The sequence below is a fragment of the Callorhinus ursinus genome, unplaced genomic scaffold, assembly GCF_003265705.2.
Source record: "Callorhinus ursinus isolate GAN/ISIS: 27379988/994484 unplaced genomic scaffold, GSC_fseal_2.0 scaffold12, whole genome shotgun sequence".
Taxonomy (NCBI): domain Eukaryota; kingdom Metazoa; phylum Chordata; class Mammalia; order Carnivora; family Otariidae; genus Callorhinus; species Callorhinus ursinus.
In genome coordinates, this window is record NW_027397074.1 from 17,821,563 (window position 1) to 17,840,580 (window position 19,018).

The window sequence follows — 19,018 nt, forward strand, 5'->3', positions numbered from 1 at the left end:
ATATGAATAGATAATATTTCTGTGTAGTGTATGTGACACACAGAGAAAAAATAATAGCTAGCAATAGGATTTGTTTTACAGAGAAAACAATTATTTTTGAAAAAAAATCTGATAAGCACTTGAAATAAATAATAAACCCAGAGGACAGATGCTGTTTTATACCAAGGTTTCACAGAATGAGGAAATAACACTGTGCATGACCCAGGAGAGTAATATTCCAGAGGAGGGGGAGGTTGCAAAACAGATCAGAGAGAATGAAGGATGAGAAGAAAGAACCCCAGGAAAATGAAAGACAGGGGGAGGGTGACCAAACATAAGTGGTTAAGTGGCCAAGAAGAAAAATTTTAAAGAAGAATTTCTAAAATGAGATTTTGAGATGTCTGCGGTATTACTCAAAGGGATTCTTCCTGGTGACATACAACTCATCCAAATCTGAAATAGCATAAATACTCTATGTGGGTGAATTTATTATATTAAAAAAAAGAAAGAAAGAAAAAGCCCACAGTGAAGAAGCTGATGTAACCTCTAGGGAATACAGCATTGAACAGTCATATGTAAAGAAGTATCTAGACACGAAGGTGACAATATTAACAATAATACAATAAAAGGACTCCAGGCATCCAGAAAAATCTTATTGAAAGCTGTGAAACTATTGCATGGGTTGGAGTTTTAAATCATTTTGTTGAGCTCTTGATGGCCCAGGAGACCCCACCCAACATCTGATTTATACATGCTCTGGACTGCTTGATTTTTTTACTTTGGAAATTTATTAATACTCTATAAAGAGAAGGGAGAGAGGGAGGAGGGATGAAAAAAGAAAAGAAGACATAGACGGCTGGTACCCTGTAATGAACTAGAACCAGGAACAAAACTAGATAAATAATGTCCAATAATCATTCATCTTCCCTCCACTAGTTCCAACTCACTGTATCCATTTCAGTTAATAATATTACTGACTAACCAATCACTTCACCTTATACTATCCTTATTTTTCTTCCCCCAACTTTACATTCTCCTTTATGTCAATTAGTTGCAATGCCCTGATATATCAGCCTTGATTGAAAATAAAAATCCCTGGGGCACCTTGTGGCCCAGTAGGTTAAACATCTGACTCTTGATTTTGGCTCGGGTCATGATCTCAGGATTGTAGGATTGAGCCCCACAAAGGGCTCCACTCTCAGTGTGGAGTCTGCTTGAGATTCTCTCTCCCTCTGCCCCTCCAGCTCATTCTCTCTCTCTAATAAATAAATAAATCTTAAAAGACAGAAAGAAAGAAAAGAAAGAAAGAAAAGAAAAACCCCCTTTCATCTGAAAAAGGAGCTTTTTCAGAACATGGAAAGAAAGTTTTTTCAGAACATGGAAAGAAAGTCCATGTTCTGCAGAAAAAAAGATGAGATGCTCACCTAACCAGACAGATCAGGGATAATCAAGCCTGGTATTGAAATAGTGACAGATAATGCAGGATGTTCAACCTCATATCCAAATCCAGTATCATATTTACTATATGCAGTCATTCATTTCCATTCTGACTGTCACTGTCCTCATTCAAGCGACATCACTTCTTACCTAGATGATGGCAGATGCCTACTACCCTTCTGGCATCTTGTCTCTACCCACTCCACTCTATTCTGTGCAAAGATTCTTGATGAATATTTGTTTCAGTCATGGTCCTAGATTGTAAATCCCCAAAACTGACTTGGTCTAACTTAAGCAGAAAAAGTATTATACACAGACTATCAGGAAGTCCTTTGAATCAGTTGGAAGACCATTGAGCCAAGTTCAGGAAATTGAAAAGAATCCAAGAGGGTGACAAAGTGGGAAACACAGTCAAAGTCATGTTACAAGAAGAGTTGGAGGAGGACACCCTGCTGGTGCTATGACCACTGAACACTCTCCACCACCCTAGCCAGATACACTGGTAACATGATAGGTCACTATATGTCACTACGTCTTTGTGCTAATCCCTCAAGTTAAAGAATTGCATAGGAGCTTCTAATTGGCTGAGTCAAGGTTATGTGGCTCCAACTTCAAGTGGGGATAAGAAATGTCTGTCTTTGGTTTCCACAGTGGAAAACAGACCTCAGCCTCCAACACCTCATAATAGGGAATAGCAAGAGTGATCAGATTCTGGGTAACCAAAAAAATAATAATAATGTTAACTACACTCTTCTTTAATGGAAACTCTGACATCAACTAATCTCCAACAAAGGAGGCAAGATTATACAATGAGGAAGACAGTCTCATCAATAAATGGTGCTGGGAAAACTGGATAGCTTCCTTATGCCATACACAAAAACAAAGTCAAAATGGACTAAAGACCTAATCATGAGACCTGAGACCATAAAAGACCTAGAAGAGAACACAGGCAGTCATTTCTTTGACATTGGTCTTAGCAACATTTTTTCAACATATGTCTCCTCGGGCACAAGGAAAACAAAAACAAAAATAAACTATTAGGACTACATCAAAATAACAAGCTTTTGCACAGGAAAGGAAACTATCAAAAAAACAAAAACAAAACAAAACAAGCAAACAAAAAAAACAACCTACCAAATGGGAAAATATATTTGCAAGTGGTATATCCAATAAGGGGTTCATACACAAAATATATAAAAATAAATTTATACAACACAATGCCAAAAAACCCACAAAAAATCCAATTTATTTTCAGACCACAATGCTTTAAAACTTGAAGGCAATCACAAGAGAAAATTTGGAAGGAACACAAATACATGAAGGTTAAAGACCATCTTACTAAAGAATGAATGGGTCAACTAGGAAATTAAAGAAGAATTTAAAAAATACATGGAAACAAATGAAAAGAAACATGACAGTTCAGAACCTTTGGGATGCAGGAAAGGTGGTCCTAAGAGGGAAGTATATAGCAATACAGACCTTTCTCAAGAAACAAGAAAAGTCCCAAATACACAAGCTAACCCTACACCAAAAGAGCTGGAGAAAGAACAGCAAATAAAGCTTAAATCCATCAGGAGAGGAGAAAGATTAGAGCAGAAATCAATGATACAGAAATTAAAACAAAACAAAACAAAAAACAGAACAGATCAACAAAACTGGGAGCTGGTTCTTTGAAAGAATTAACAAAAGTGGTAAACCCCTAGCCAGATTTATTAAAAGGAAAGAGAAATGACCCAAATAAATAAAATCATGAATGAAAGAAGAGAGATCACAACAAACACAACATTGTATGTCAACTATATCAAGTGTAAATTAAAAAAAAAATAAGGAAACTTTTACCTTTGCATCCACATTCTCTAAATACAGCATCAAGGCAATAATCACTCTATCTCTGAATTAGCTTTCTAGCTTTCTCTTCTCTTCTTTCTTTCAATTCATTCTTTACTGATTATTCCCCATTCCCACTGCACTTCTCAGGTAGTCTTTCTGCTGGTAATTATCCTTCCTTATTTTTAACTACACCAAAGATAACACCATCTTCAAGACTCCTCCTCAAATGCAAACTCTTTCAAAAAGTTTCCTTGTTTTGGGGCATGTGGGTGGCTCCGTCAGTTAAGCGTCTGCCTTCGGCTCAGGTCATGATCCCGGGGTCCCGGGATCGAGCCCCACATCCGGCTCCCTGCTCCGCGGGGAGCATGTCTCTCCTACTCCCTCTGCTCTCCCTGCTTGTGCTATCAGATAAATAAATAAAACCTTTAAAATTTTTTTTCCTTGTTTCCAGATAATTTTTCCCTTTTTGGAGGTCCCAATTTATAATACTTACATTCTTCCAAATTTATATTTTAATTATTTGCATGCCTTCTATCGCTCCCTCTAGATTGCTCTTTAAGAACAGTATGATTTATTTTTTACATTTTTACAAATATCTTCAACATAGGTGCCAAATAAATGTTGAACTAATTATGCAAATGGAGCACTCAAAAGCAGATCTGAAACATAATAATTCACAAGCAGAAATTGGTTGCAGAATTACTGTGGAACAAAGAGACAAGGATGTAAGAATAATAGACACGACCTCTACTTTAAGAAAGCTCTATGTAAACATAAGAATCTGAATTTAAGAAATCATCCCTCTGTACACATTTACCTAACAAAGGTATTCATTTTCAAAAAGAGTCACTGTAACCTTAAAAAGGTAAACTTGCTAGGAGTATTAAAATATCATTTAATTTGCAAAAATATGTTTTTAAATATCTATTGTGTAAAGAAAGCTGCACATATACATAATCCTTTCATCAAACTCCTACTCTTCCAAAAATACCTTCCCTGGCTCTGTGATCTATAAGTAAGCAGAAAAAGAGAAGGGGGTGGGGGAAGAAAGCTGGTGTAACAGAAGCTACAAATGGTGATTGAAGGGTTTGGAAAAAGATCTGTTAAAGGAAGTCAAGAGAATGGGTATTATTCAGCATGAAGATTAAAGGTTGATTTGAGACAATTTAGTAACAATCTATAAATACATGAAGGGCTCTCACACAGCGAATAATCACCAGCTTCTTTCTAACTTCGATTTGGACCAGAACAAGAGAAAAATTATGTTAGATAAGAAGAAAAAATTTTGATAGTAAATTAATACTAAAATGGGTAGGTATTGGACTCTTATTCCCTGTAAACTGGGTTTAAAGTGTGGCTTAAAACATACAACCTGCCTAGAGGTAAAGAAAGACACTAGATAAATATTCAATGTCCCCTGCAATTGCTAGAGTCAGAAGCTTTAAATTTATTTCTCTTTCAGAAAATCTTGCTGTTTTTTGGATTCCCTGTTTCACCTAAGAAAGCTGGGTTGAAAGAATAATTTTAGGACTTTGTTATATTCTAGTTTTCTCCCACATCCATCTAAAAGTTTTGTCATTTTGATGATTACTTTCTGGCATCTATCTGAGTACTAAACACAGGAAGGACCCAAGAAGGTTCTAGCAAAGCATGACTCCTCCACCTCCATAGATCTAACTTCTCCCATGCTCCAAATCCCTTCTGCCTCTGTTGTAACAAACTGGTAACATTGATATAGGTCAAGAAAATTAATAAAAGGAGAGAGAAAAATTGTGTGAAGATAGCCAAGGTACAACTAGCCTCAAGGTTAACCACATTACGTCTTAGGTTAAAATTTCAATTTGTTTCAACTACCTTCAAATTAGCAGAGGAAACTAACCCCAGGTGTGTTGCAAGTCTCAGAATTTAAAGAAAATGAAATAAAAAAAAATTTTTTTTAAACCTCTATGTACTAGCAATGCATTTAATTACAGGAAGTTAAAGATTTGTTAAAACAATTTTATCAGGGGCGCCTGGGTGGTTCAGTTGGTTAAACGACTGCCTTTGGCTCAGGTCATGATCCTGGAGTCCCAGGATCGAGTCCTGCATCGGGCTCCCTGCTCAGCTGGGAGTCTGCTTCTCCCTCTGACCCTCCCCCCTCTCATGCGCTCTCTCTCTCTCACTCTCTCTCAAATAAATAAAATCTTTAAAAAAAAAAAAAAAAAGAAACAAACAACAAAAAAAAACAATTTTATCAGAATTCTCCAGAAAAGCAGAACCACTACAATGTACACAGAGACAGAGACAGACAGAGAGAGAGATTTTAAGAAAGATTTTCTCACAAGATTGTGTGGGCTGGCAAATCTTGTAACAGATCAGCTGGCTGGTAACTCAGACAAGAGTTGATGTTAGCGTCTTTAGTCCCAGATTTGTAGGGCAGGCTGGCTAGCTGGAAATTCAGACAATATTTCTGTGTTACTGTCCAAAGAAGGCACAATTCGTTCTTTGTTAGGAAATCTCAGTTTTCATTCTCAAGGACTTCAACTGATTGGATGAGGCCCACCCATATTTTCAAAAGTTATCTCCTTTACTTAAAGTCAATCAATCGTAGGTGCTAATTACATTTACAAAATACTTCACATCAATATCCGACTAGTGTTTGACCAAACAACTGAACACATAGCCTAGATGTATAAAATTTAACCATCACAACTGGTTTCCTTGTTTTTAAACTTAGGGTTTTTACTGATTTTGTTGTTCTAAAGTCTCTGAATCTCTTCAATAAACATCTTTGATAAAAGCAATAGATGACTTGCAAATAATTTGATTTGTGTATGCATTCATTTAGTCAACAAATATTTATTGAGCATTCATATGCCCTGGCACTGTTCTAGGTACTTGGGATACAGAAATAGAGAAGATACACAAGGCCCTTGTTGGTTTGCAATGTCAGGAGTTCCTGGGTGAAATTCAGCACTGGCCCCTGTACACAGATGGCAAGGGGAAACCAAAGAAAAAGGCAGACCAATCCAGATTGGCAGGTGGCAGTTTTAATAAGCAAGGAAACTTACATACAAAGCTTGTCCTGAGTGGCCACAAAATGAGTAAATCTCTGCACCCACGTAACAGAATCTTAAGAGTTTATATAGAGGCTTTAATAAGGCTTAGTCACATCTACTGTCCAGATGGTCTCAATAACACATTACTTTCTCAAGGCTGCATCCTCAGAGTAGCAACCAGTTTAGGAAGAGTGGGCAGAACATACATTCCAAGGATAGGAGAGGAGGAAAAGAGCCTCCAATTGCCTGGATCTGGTTTGCAGGTCAACCGGCCAATATGTGCCCTTGATGACCTTCTCCAATAGCTCTTGCCATCTTGGACCTTATATTCCTCTTATTTAGAGTACTTATTACCACTCAATATTATAATTTATATCTACTAGTTTATTTCTTAATATACCTCCACAATAATATTATTTCCCATAAGCTGGGAACATTTTGTTTATTGCTTTATGACCAACACATACAGGTCCAGATTGATAATAGGTAACCAACACATGTGCTAAATAAATTAATCTGTAGTCCAGTACAGTCTTTCCATCTTGCAGATGATAAAGACCCAGAGAAGTTGACTTACTTAAAGTCATACAATTTTAGTTATTTAACCAGAAATAAACTATGGATATCCAGGTTCAAATATCATCCAATAAACCACACATGTAAAAAGCACATTCAACAAACATGTATGAAAACCATGTCAATTTATGAAAATAATGATCCCAACAAAGAGCAATTATACTCATGAATTAATCCAAGAGTATCATTCATTCATCTTCCTTTCTTCATAAAATTAATATCAGTTTGACTACCTTCAATCTTGAGTTAAAAAAAAATAGCCTTCATATTTTAGAAGAAAGGTATAACTAGAACTCCACTAACAACTGCCAAAGAATTAGCATCAAGAGTTTCAGAGTCCCAATATAAATTACTCTATCAACCTCCTCTAACTTTGATACACATAGTTTAGCACTTAAACTAAACTGTAACCACTTGACAGTCTATCTCAAGGTTTCTCCAAAAGTAAACCTCTTTCCTACTAGAAATTAATTTCATGAGGTTAAAGTGAAAACACACCCCCAACTCCTGTATTTCCTTTTGTACCCCAAGTGCAGGAAGGGGACCACAGCCAGAACAAATCATTCAAAGTATTCCATTTCTCAGAAAATGGTTCAAAGAAGGTACATGTCCTGCATAGGGCCCATCAGAGGCCATCTACAAGGCTCCTCTGAGGTCACTAAGTATAAGAACCCTAAAGTTTAAACCTGCTGGCAGTAATCTTTTTAATCATGTGGGGAGAGCTAGCCTATAAATGATATCAATAGAGAGATTTAGTAGAGAGTAAAACTCAAATATGAAGAATGAGAAACATAATAATATAATTTGAAGACATAGATCCAGTTATGTCTGAATTTTGTATTTTTAATTTGTGAGTCAATAAACATATATTTTTACTTGAGGATGTTTCACAAAAAATAAATATTGTCCTACAAGTGTAAGCTCTATGAATGCAGACATTTTCATATATTTTGATTCACTGCTGTATCATCAGCATCTACAGTGGTACCTTAACATCTAAAAGGCATTCAATAAACATGAAAAATAATACATCCAGTGTTCATGGTGCCTACATCACCATGGTTAAAAACTGCCAAGAAGGTCAAGCAAGACCTCTGTCACTTATTAAATCACAAAGCCCAAAAGAGCTACTATGCACTGTGATATCAGTTATCTCATTAATCTTAATAACACAGGAGATAGGCATTATTATCCTCATTTTACAAATGAGGTAATTGAACTCGGAGAGGTTAATTAATTTGCCCAAGGTCATGCAGTAAATGATGGAGCTGGGATTGAAGCCCAGGTGTTCTGTCTGACTCTAATGTCTACATATGTCTCTAAAATTACAACATTATACGTTTTTATTTTGAGAATATTTTTATCAGTGTCCTTAGTCATTTGACACAATAGGGCAATGTTAACTCAACTTTTTATTTTTTAATAAAAATTTCAAGAACTAAAGGTCAAAATACCAAATCAAACATCAAGTATAGTAAGGCTGTAAATAGATTGTTTGATTCACCACTTGCTGTTAAACTCTGTCTTAATCTTTTGGGGCTGATCTAAGAGAATACTGGATAAGATAGTTTAAATAGCAAATATTTATTTCTCACAGTTCTGAAGGCTGGAAAGTACAAGACCAAGGTGTTCGCAGACCCAAAGTCTAGTGAGGACCCATTTCTTGGTTGGCAGATGGCCATCTTTCTTAAACTAGGAAACAGAATATCAATAAACTCTAGATTCTGGGTAAGTACTACTTAACACAACCAACCAGGACAGAACTAGAGGAAGAGGAAAGGGACTCTGGGATAAAATGGGAAGTGGTGCAGTGTTGGGCCAGAAAGGCCTCAGAAATTTCCCACAAATAACTACTTTCAGAAGGAGAGGGCCTTACAGTAAACAGAAACTTCTAGAGCAGCTCCCCAAATAAACAGGATAGTATTGTTGGGGTCATAAGAGCAGTAAAGAGAAATCTTGATGAATGTTGCCAAACAACTTACATAAGTCCCTCACTTTGTCAGTTAAAGGCTATGAGGAGATCAGGGTAAAACAAATAATAAAGGCAGGAAGGAGCCTTGCTAAATCATATCTGGCTCTGAGGGCCAGCGATCCAGAGCAAGAGTCTGTATTTTCAATACCTGACTCTAGCTACAGAGGAGAGAAGCCTTGAATAAAGCCCCTTTCCAATTCAAATGCATCCTAAAATAACCTCTCATTACCAGATCAGGAAAATCTACCCGATTCAAAATGCATAACATAAAATAAAATTTGGTCTGGTTCCATACAAGCAGACGATGAAAATAAGTAACTAAATTTTATAACAACTGCTGAAAACTCATCAAAAATTTCGTTTTGAAGCAGATGAAAATTTTAATATAATATTCCCAAATAAACTTAAAAAAAAAATCTTTCAGGAAGCAATAGCAGTTGTGAAAGAACGCAAAACAGAAATAGAGGACTCACAGAAGAAAGAACCATAAAATATGCAGAACTCAAGAAAGAAACTGAAAAAAAAATTTAGAAATAAAGACAAAATTATAAAGACCATAACAGAAAATAGACACCACAGAAAAAAATCATTAATTGACAGAATATAAAAAAGAGAAATGTGAATAAAACATATTGAAAAAGAGAAGAAAATTTTCAAGGGAAGTAGATAGATATAAAAGAGAAGGAAAGGAGATCCCACATATATTTAAATCCCTAAAATTAAAAATAAAAATCATGGAATAAAGAAATATTTGAAACTTTCATTAAGAAAATTATCTGTGCATTAAATAATAATAATAATAATAATAAGGCACTGAATGAAGAACATGTATCTGAAATGGTACACTATGTACCTGGGAAAACATCCAGGCTAACACCAAGATGTTCCCCAGTAAAATTATTAGAAATCAAACAGAAAGATCACTTGGACATTTATCAAACAAATCAAGACATGCATAAATGATAGAAAATTAGAATGACATCAAATTTCTCACTGCGACATAACACCAAGAAATAGGGAGAAATACCTACAAGTTACTCAAAAAAAGAAAGTGTAAGATGAACATTTTATTTTCAGCTAAGCTTTCCTTTAAGTATATAGGTAATCGTCTTCTGAACATTAAGGAACCAAGGGACTATTTCACCAATTGTCCTTTCTTGGAAATCTATTTTAGAACAATCTCTATTCAATGAAGAAATTATTGGAGAAACTTTGCTAAAAGGAATGATTCACAATAATTATATTCTACAATAAAATTGAGACTAAAATATGGAGATTAGGGGAAAAGAAGCATGCAAATGTTAAATATGATCTGGCAATTTAAAAATAGCACAAAATAGAGTGATATCAGCAAGACAGAAGGATAGAGGGTTCCAGGCTTCACGCTTCCAGAGAAAGACCATTTTGACAACCAGATATAAACAAAAATACTTTCATAAGAGCACTGGAATCCAGGTGAGAAAATCCGGCAAACAGGAGCACAGAAATGAGAAGAGATGCACTAAAGAGACACTGAGAAGGACAGTTTCATTTTACCTGTATTACCTCTCCTTCAAAGGTGCATAGTACAGTGCCAAGAGAGATCCCCTTGGTCTGGGAATTCTCTTAGGGGGGAAAGAGAGCGAAGCAAGCATTCAACTTCACCAAAGACCCAAGCTCCAGGTCTACCCCCAGGATAACAGCGTCAGTCCCATTCATGGACCTTAGCACCTGGCCCACCCACAGACCCCAACATCAGACCCTCCTGTGAACCCTAGCAACATGCCCACCCATTTGCAGACTCTAATGCCAGGTCTGCTTACCCTGCAGACACCAGTATCAGACCCATCCATGTACTCTACCAGCTGGCCTTGTAAGAATTCACTAAGTGGTGAGGGTTTTGCCCTGCCAAAGCCAGTAGGTACAGACTGGAAAAAAAAAATTACTTTTTCAAATTTATAGCTATCAAGGCAAGACTACAATGATCATGAAAACTCAGGGAGCCCTGAAACTACTAAAGGAACAAAATAAAGCTCTAATAATCAAATCTAAAGAAATGGAGGTCTGTGAACTACCTGAAAAGAATTCAAAATAATTGCCTTAAAGATCAGTGAGCTACACATAAACGCAGATATGCAGTGAAATAAAATCAAGGAAACAATACATGAGTAAAATGAGAAGTTCAACAAAGAGATAGAAACCATAAAGAAGAGGCAAACAGAAATTATGCAGCTAAAGAGTACAATAACTAGGGTCCCTGGGTGGCTCAGTTGGTTAAGCAACTGCTTTCGGCTCAGGTCATGATCCTGGAGTCCTGGGATCAAGTCCCACATTGGGCTCCCTGCTCAGCAGGGAGTCTGCTTCTCCCTCTGACCCTCCTCCCTCTCATGCTCTCTGTCTCTCATTCTCTCTCTCGCAAATAAATAAATTCTTAAAAAAAAATTTAAAAAAAAGATTACAATAACTAAACTGAAAATTTCAATATAGATCTTCAACCACACACTTGATAAAGCAAAAGAATGAATGAGTGAGGTTAAAGACAAATAATTTGAAATTACAGTCAGAGGAACAAAAAAGAAAAAAATATAAAAAAGGGTGCAAGAACCTATGGGAGTTATAAGATACTATCAAAACAAGCAATATGCATATTATGGGAGTCCCAGATGGCATAGAGAAAGAGAAAGGGGTACAATCTTGCTTAAAGAAATAAAAGCAAAAACTTCCCAAATCTAAAAAGAGAAATGGACACTCAAATTCATGAATCCTAAAGGACCCCAAGATGTTAAAACTAAAGAAATCTACAATGATACACAATAAAATTAAATTTTCAATAGTCAAGGAAAAAGGGAAAATTTTGAAATCAGGAAAAATGACTCATTATATAGAAGGGAACCCCCATAAGATTATCAGTGAATTTTGCAGCAGAGGCCCTACAGCCCAGAAAAAGAATGTGATGCTATATCCAAAGTGCTAAAATTAAAAAAACAAACAAACAAACAAAAACCCTGCCAACCAAGAATACTATACCTGGAAAAACTATCTTTTAAAAATGAGGAAGAGTGATGCCTGGTCGCTCAGTTGGTTAGGTGTCCAACTCTTGATTTTGACTCAGGTCATGACCTCAGGGTCATGGGATCAAGCCCCATGTCAGGCTCCAGGCTGAGCATGGAGCCTGCATAAGATTCTCTCTCTCTCCCTCTTCCTCTGCCCCTCCCCCCTGCTTGCATGCACTCTCCCTAAAAAAATAAATAAATACATACATACATACATACATACATACATACATACATAAATACATAAATAAATAAAAATAAAATGAGGGAGAGATAAAGTCTTTCCCATAAAACAGGAACTGAGGGAGTTTTATTATAATTAGATCTGCCTTACAAGAAAGGTCAAAGTGAATTTTTTAAGTTGAAATGAAAGTATATTAAAGAGACACATGAGGGGCACCTGGGTGTCTCAGTTGTTAAGCATCTGCCTTCGGCTCAGGTCACGATCCCAGGGTCCTGGGATTGAGCCCCACATTGGTCTCCCTGCTATGCAGGAAGCCTGCTTCTCCCTCTCCCACTACTCCTGCTTGTGTTCTCTCTCTTGCTGTGTCTCTCTCTGTCAAATAAATAAATAAAATCTTTAAAAAAATAAAAAAAAATAAAGAATAAAGAGAAACATGAAAGTATAAGTCTCACTGGGAAAGGTAAATATATAGACAAATACAGAATAATGCAATACTGTAAAAATGTTGAGTAAATCATGTTTAATCCATTATAAAAGTTAAAAGATGAAAGCACTAAGATTAACTATGACCATAAAAATTGGTTAATGAATACACAATAGGAAAAACAGTAAATTCTGACATCAAAATCATAAAGTGGGGGAGGAGTAAGCATGTAGAGGGTTTCTTTCAATAAAACAAGAAAAAGCTCATATTTATTTTATATATCAGATGACATCAATACATATGGCTTTCTTTCACACACTTAATTTTATAGTTTTTAACCTTTAATTCTATTTTACTTATAAGAGTAAGATATAGGACTTTAAAAATTTGTTTTAGAATATAAATTATCAGCTGAATAAATAGAGGCTACTCATTGAATAAGACTGAATTTTCACTCTGAGAGAACTAGTAGAATTTTGTGCGCAACTGAAGGTAAATGGTCATCAGCTTAAATGAAACTTATATCAAAAAGTTTTATGCAAGCCTCATAGTATTGATGAAAAAACCTATAGTAGATACAAAGTGAAAACCTATGGTAGATACAAAAAAAGGTAAAGAGAAAAAATGAAATCATCAAATCACAAAGAAGGATAGCAAGAAAAGAAGTGAGGAACAAAAGAACTGCAAAATAAAACAATTAACAAAAGGGCAAGAATAAGTCCTTACATATCAATAATTACTTTAAGTATAAATGGATTAAACTAATCAATCAAAAGACAATGAGTGGCTGAATGGATTTAATAAAACAAGATAGAAAGACATGCTGTCTACAAGAGACCCACTTTATTATTTTTTTTTGAGAGAGAGACAGAGCAAGAGAGAGAGAGAGAGAGTGCAGGGTGGGGCTGGGGAGTGGCAGAGAGAGAGAGAGAGGGAATCTCAAGCAAACTCCACACTGAGTGCATCACCCGACATGGGGCTCAGTCTCATGACCCTGAGATCATGACCTGAGCTGAAATCCAGAGTCAGACACTTAACCAACTGAGCCACCCAGGTGCCCCAAGAGACCTACTTTATTATTTTTATGTTTTTGTTTATTATTATGTTATGTTAATCACCATACATTACATCATTAGTTTTTGAAGTAGTGTGCCATGATTCACTGTTTGCATGTAACACCCAGTGCTCCATTCAATACATACCCTCTTTAATACCCATCACCAGGCTAACCCATCCCCCCACCCCCTCCCCTCTAGAACCCTCAGTTTGTTTCTCAGAGTCAATAGTCTCTCATGGTTCATCTCCCCCTCCAATTTCCCCCCCCCTTTCATTCTTCCCCTCCTGCTATCTTCTTTTTTTTTTTTTTAACATATAATGTATTATTTGTTTCAGAGGTACAGGTCTGTGATTCAACAATCTTACACAATTCACAGCTCTCACCATAGATAGCACATACCCACCCCAGTGTCTATCACCCAGCCACCCCATCCCTCCCACGCCCCACCACCCCAGCAACCCTCAGTTTGTTTCCAGAGATTAAGAATTCCTCATATCAGTGAGGTCATATGATACATGTTTTTCTCTGACTGACTTATTTCACTCAGCAAATGTAGGGATCTGAAGGGGTATGTGCACCCCGATGTTTATAGCAGCAGTGTTCACAATAGCCAAACTGTGGAAAGAGCCAAAATGTCCATCAACAGATGAATGGATAAAGAAGATGTGGTATATATATATATATACAAAGGTATTATGCCAAGAGACCTACTTTAGATTCAAGGACACAACTAGGCTCAAACTAAAAAGATGAAAAAAGATACTCCATGCAAATGGTGACCAAAAGAAAGCAAGGATGGTTACACTTAAAACAGATAAAATAGACTTTATGTAAAGTAAGTCTTTACATAATGATAAAAGGGTCAATCCACCAGAAAGACAAAATAATTATAAGTATATATGAACCCAACATCACAGCACCTAAGCATATAAAAAAAAACACTGACTGATCTAAAGGGAGAAATTGCAATGCAAAGTAGGAGACTTCAATACCCCATTCAGAGTAATGAACCATCATCAAGGCAGAAAATCAGTAAAGAAACAGCAGATTTGAACACTATAGAGCAATTGATCAACAGATATATATGGAACATTCTACCCAATGGCAGCAGAATACATATTCCCCTAAAGCACCTATGTAACTTACTCCAGGATAGATCACATGCTAGGTTACAAAATGAGTCGACAAATTTAAGAAGCCTGAAATCTTTCCAAGTATCAAATGTTGGCAAAAATATGTAGAAAGGGGAATCCTTGTACATTGTTAGTGGGAGTGTAAATTGGTGTAGCCACTATGCAAAAACAATATGGAGTTTCCTCAAAAAATTAAAAAATATATCTATGGCATGATCCAGTAATCCCACTTCTGAATATATGCATCCAAAGGAGTTGAAATCAGCATCTCAGAGAGTTACCTGCCCTTCTATGTTCACTGCAGCATTATTAACAATACCCAAGACACAGAAGCACCTAAATGTCCACTGAGAGATGAATGAATTTTTTTAAAAAGTGGTATACACATATAATGGAATACTAGACAGTCTTAAAATGGAAGGAAATCCTGGCATTTGTAGCAGTAGGGATGAACCTCGAGGACATTATGCTAAGTGAAATAAGCCAGACACAGATGGACAAATACTGTATGATATCTTTTTTTTTAACCTGAGTATAGTTGACACACAATGTTTCAGGTGTACAACATAGTGATTCAACATCTCTACTCCTGCTATGCTCAACACAAGTGTCACTACCATCTGTAATCATGCAATGCTATCATAATATCATTGACTATATTCCCTTTGCTGTACTTTTCATTCCCATGACTTATTCATTCCATAACTGGAAGCCTGTATCTCCCACTCCCCTTTCCCCATTTTGCCATACCTCCACCCCCTTCCCTCTGGCAACAGTTTGTCTTCTGTATTTATAGGTCTAATTCTGCTTTTTGTTTGTTTATTCATCTGTTTTGTTTCTTACATTCCACAGACGAATGGAATCACATCTTTCTCAGTATGACTTATTTCATTTAGCATAATACCCTTGAGGTCCACCCATGTTGTTGCAAATGGCAAGGTCACATCCTTCTTATGGCTCCATAATATTGTATGTCAAAAAATAAATAAAATTTTTAAAAACCTATGAAAATAGGACAAAATAAAACCTCAGTGAAAAGAGAGAGAGGAAGGAAACAAATTCCTTCACTGTCTCACAAAGCTATGGCTTGGAAAAAAACACTATTTGACTGAAAAAGCTTTAGTATATTTGAAAGTACAAATATCAACACCATTAACTAAACAAGCTAATGCCATTGACTAAAATTCAATGACAGGAGAGAGAAAAGGGAAGGGGGATGAAAAGCTTCTAGTCTAAATTTATTGTTCATCATAGTCACAGGGTAAATAAAGGACACTGCTTATATTATTTAAGCAAGGTATAGTAAGCACTATAACAAAGATGTAAACCTTCTAAAACATTCCAAAAATTCATATATAGAAAGGAGGAAAAGAAGAAAGAAAAGATAAAAGCAGGTATCATTGTCATTGTTAAAATCCCTCACTCTTCTCATATATATTTTCATATCTACTAACAAACGTACGTGTGATATATTTGTAATATAAACCTAGAATCAAATTTATCAGTCATATCAACAAATATAGATTTAGTAAACCTATCTAATAAATAAAAATATTGTCATATTAGTACTCAAAGTAAAATCCAATTTTATGATGTACATAAGAGAATCACCTAAAACAAAGTGATTCAGAAAGAGGAAAATTAAAAGATTGATAGACAATTGCAAAGAGACTGTTAAGGGCTGAACTGTGTTTGCCCCAAAGTTTATTTGTTGAAGTCCTAATTCCCAGTGTTTAGAACATGATCATATTTAGAAACAGTGCCTTTAAATGGGCAAATGAGTTAAAATGAAGCCATTAATGTGGGCCCTAATCTAAAATGACTGGTGTTCTTGTAAGAAGAGGAATTTAGTTCCTCAAAAAGTTAAAAATAAGCTACCATATGACCCAGCGATTGCACTATAGGTATTTATCCAAAGGATAGAAAAATTGTGATTCAGAGGGGTACATGCACCCCAAAGTTAATAGCAGCAATGTCCACAATAGCCAAACTATGGAAAGAGCCCAGATGTCCACCAACAGATGAATGGATAAAGAAGATATGGTACATATATACAATGGAATATTACTCAGCCATCAAAAAGAATGAAATCTTGCCATTGCAATAACGTGGATGGAACTAGGGAGTATTATGCTAAGCAAAATAAGTCAATCAGAGAAAGACAAATACCATACGATTTCACTCATATGTGGAATTTAAGAAACAAAGCAGATGAACATAGGGAAAGGGAAGGAAAAATAAAAAAATAAGACAAAAACAGAGAGGGAAGCAAACCATAGAGAACAAACTGAGGGTTGCTGGAGGGGAGGTGGGTAGGGGGATGGGGTAAAGAGAGCTCTTGCTGTAATGAGCACTGGGTGTTATATACAACTGATGAATCACTAAATTGTACCCCTGAAACTAATAATACACTAATGTTAACTAACTTGAATTTAAATAAAATTTTAAAAAATGAAAATAAAATAATAAAAAAGTAAAAAAAATTTTTTACAAAGAAGAGGAATTTAGGACACGGATACACAGAGAAGGAAGAAAATGTAAAAAAACAGGGAGAAGACACATCTGCAAGCCAAGGGGAGAGGCCTCAGAAGAAACCAATCCTGCCAAAACTTTGATCTTAGACTTCCGTGTCCCAGAATAGTGAGGAAACAAATTTCCATTGGTTAAGCCATTCAGTCAGTGGTTTTTGTTATGGTGGACCTAGCCGATTAATCCAGAGACCATTGCTCCTGACCCTCACAAGGAGAACAGCCATTCAAATGAATGGATAAAGAAGATGTGGTCCATATATACAATGGAATATTACTCAGCCATCAGAAAGGAAGAATACCCAACTTTTACATCAACATGGATGGGACTGGAGGAGATGACGCTAAGTGAAATAAGTCAAGCAGAGAAAGTCAATTACCATATGGTTTCACTTATTTGTGGAACATAAGGAACAGCATGGAGGACATTAGGAGAAGGAAGGGAAAAATGAAGGGAGGGAAATCGGAGGGAGAGACGAACCATGAGAGACTATGGACTCCGAGAAACAAACTGAGGGTTCTAGAGGGGAGAGGGGTGGGGGGATGGGTTAGCCCGGTAATGGGTATTAAGGAGGGCACGAACTGCATGGAACACTGGGTGTTATACGAAAACCATAAATCATGGAACACTACATCAAAAACTAATGATGTACTGTATGTTGACTAACATAATAAAATTAAATTAAATTAAAAAAAAATCAGAGAGCTGAAGATACAAAGAAATCTAAAACAATTAATTCCAGAAAGTGATGTGCTCGTCTTAGGAGAGGAGATATTCATAGCTTTGTTTCTTCCTAGTAGAGCTCTGGGATAAAGAGAAATCCATTCTGGATAGAATAACAAAAACACAGTCAAATTAAATCCTGAACTCACCCTCAAAATATTTTCGAAGGAACTGAATCAAAATAAAGCTGCCACAAAACCCAGACCTATCTCAACTACAAATTGAATCGATTTAGCTCTGCAAATACACTTCATTATGGGAGAAGGGAGTTACCTCTTTAGGGAGTAAAAATTTATCTGAGTTTCTAATATTGTTTTACATATACTATTTAGCATACAATAAAATATTACAAGATATTTGAAGAAGGAAGAAAATGAAAGAAAATAGTCAGTGGAAGCAGACCCAGAGATACTACAGATATTAGAATTATAAGACACGGACAGTAAAATAACCATAATAAACATCTTTCAAAACCTAGTGGAAAATATGAAAACATGCATAAACAGATGGGGAAAAACAAATTATAAACAAAAATAATAAATTTAGATAGTAGGACCAAAAAATACAAAATAATAAATAATAAATGCATTCAGTAGACTTAACAGCACACTGGACACAGCAGAAGAAACATAATCAGTAAACTTGAATATTTAATTTGAATAATAAATATCAAAATCAAAACAGAACAGTGAAAAAAATGACAGTGTCTGAGACAATACTAAGCACTTAATTTGAACATAATTGAAATCCCAGAAGGAAAGGAAAGAGAGAATGTGACTAAAGAAACATTTTAAAAGACAATAGCCAAATATTTACAAATTTGATAAAAATATGAATAGGAAATTATTAGTAAAATTATGAAAACCAAAGTAATGGGAAGAAAAAGCAGATGGGAGAAACATATTCATCACTTATGAAAGAGAGACAAAAGAATCACAGCTGATTTTTCATCACATACATATTGTAAATGACAAAGTAAGATACAGAACAATGATACAATATGCTACTGCTTTTATAAGAAAGAACAGATGAAAATAAGGGGAGATAGGTAGATGATAGATGGATAGAAAGATATTCTTTTGCCTTTTCAATCTTGAATCATAC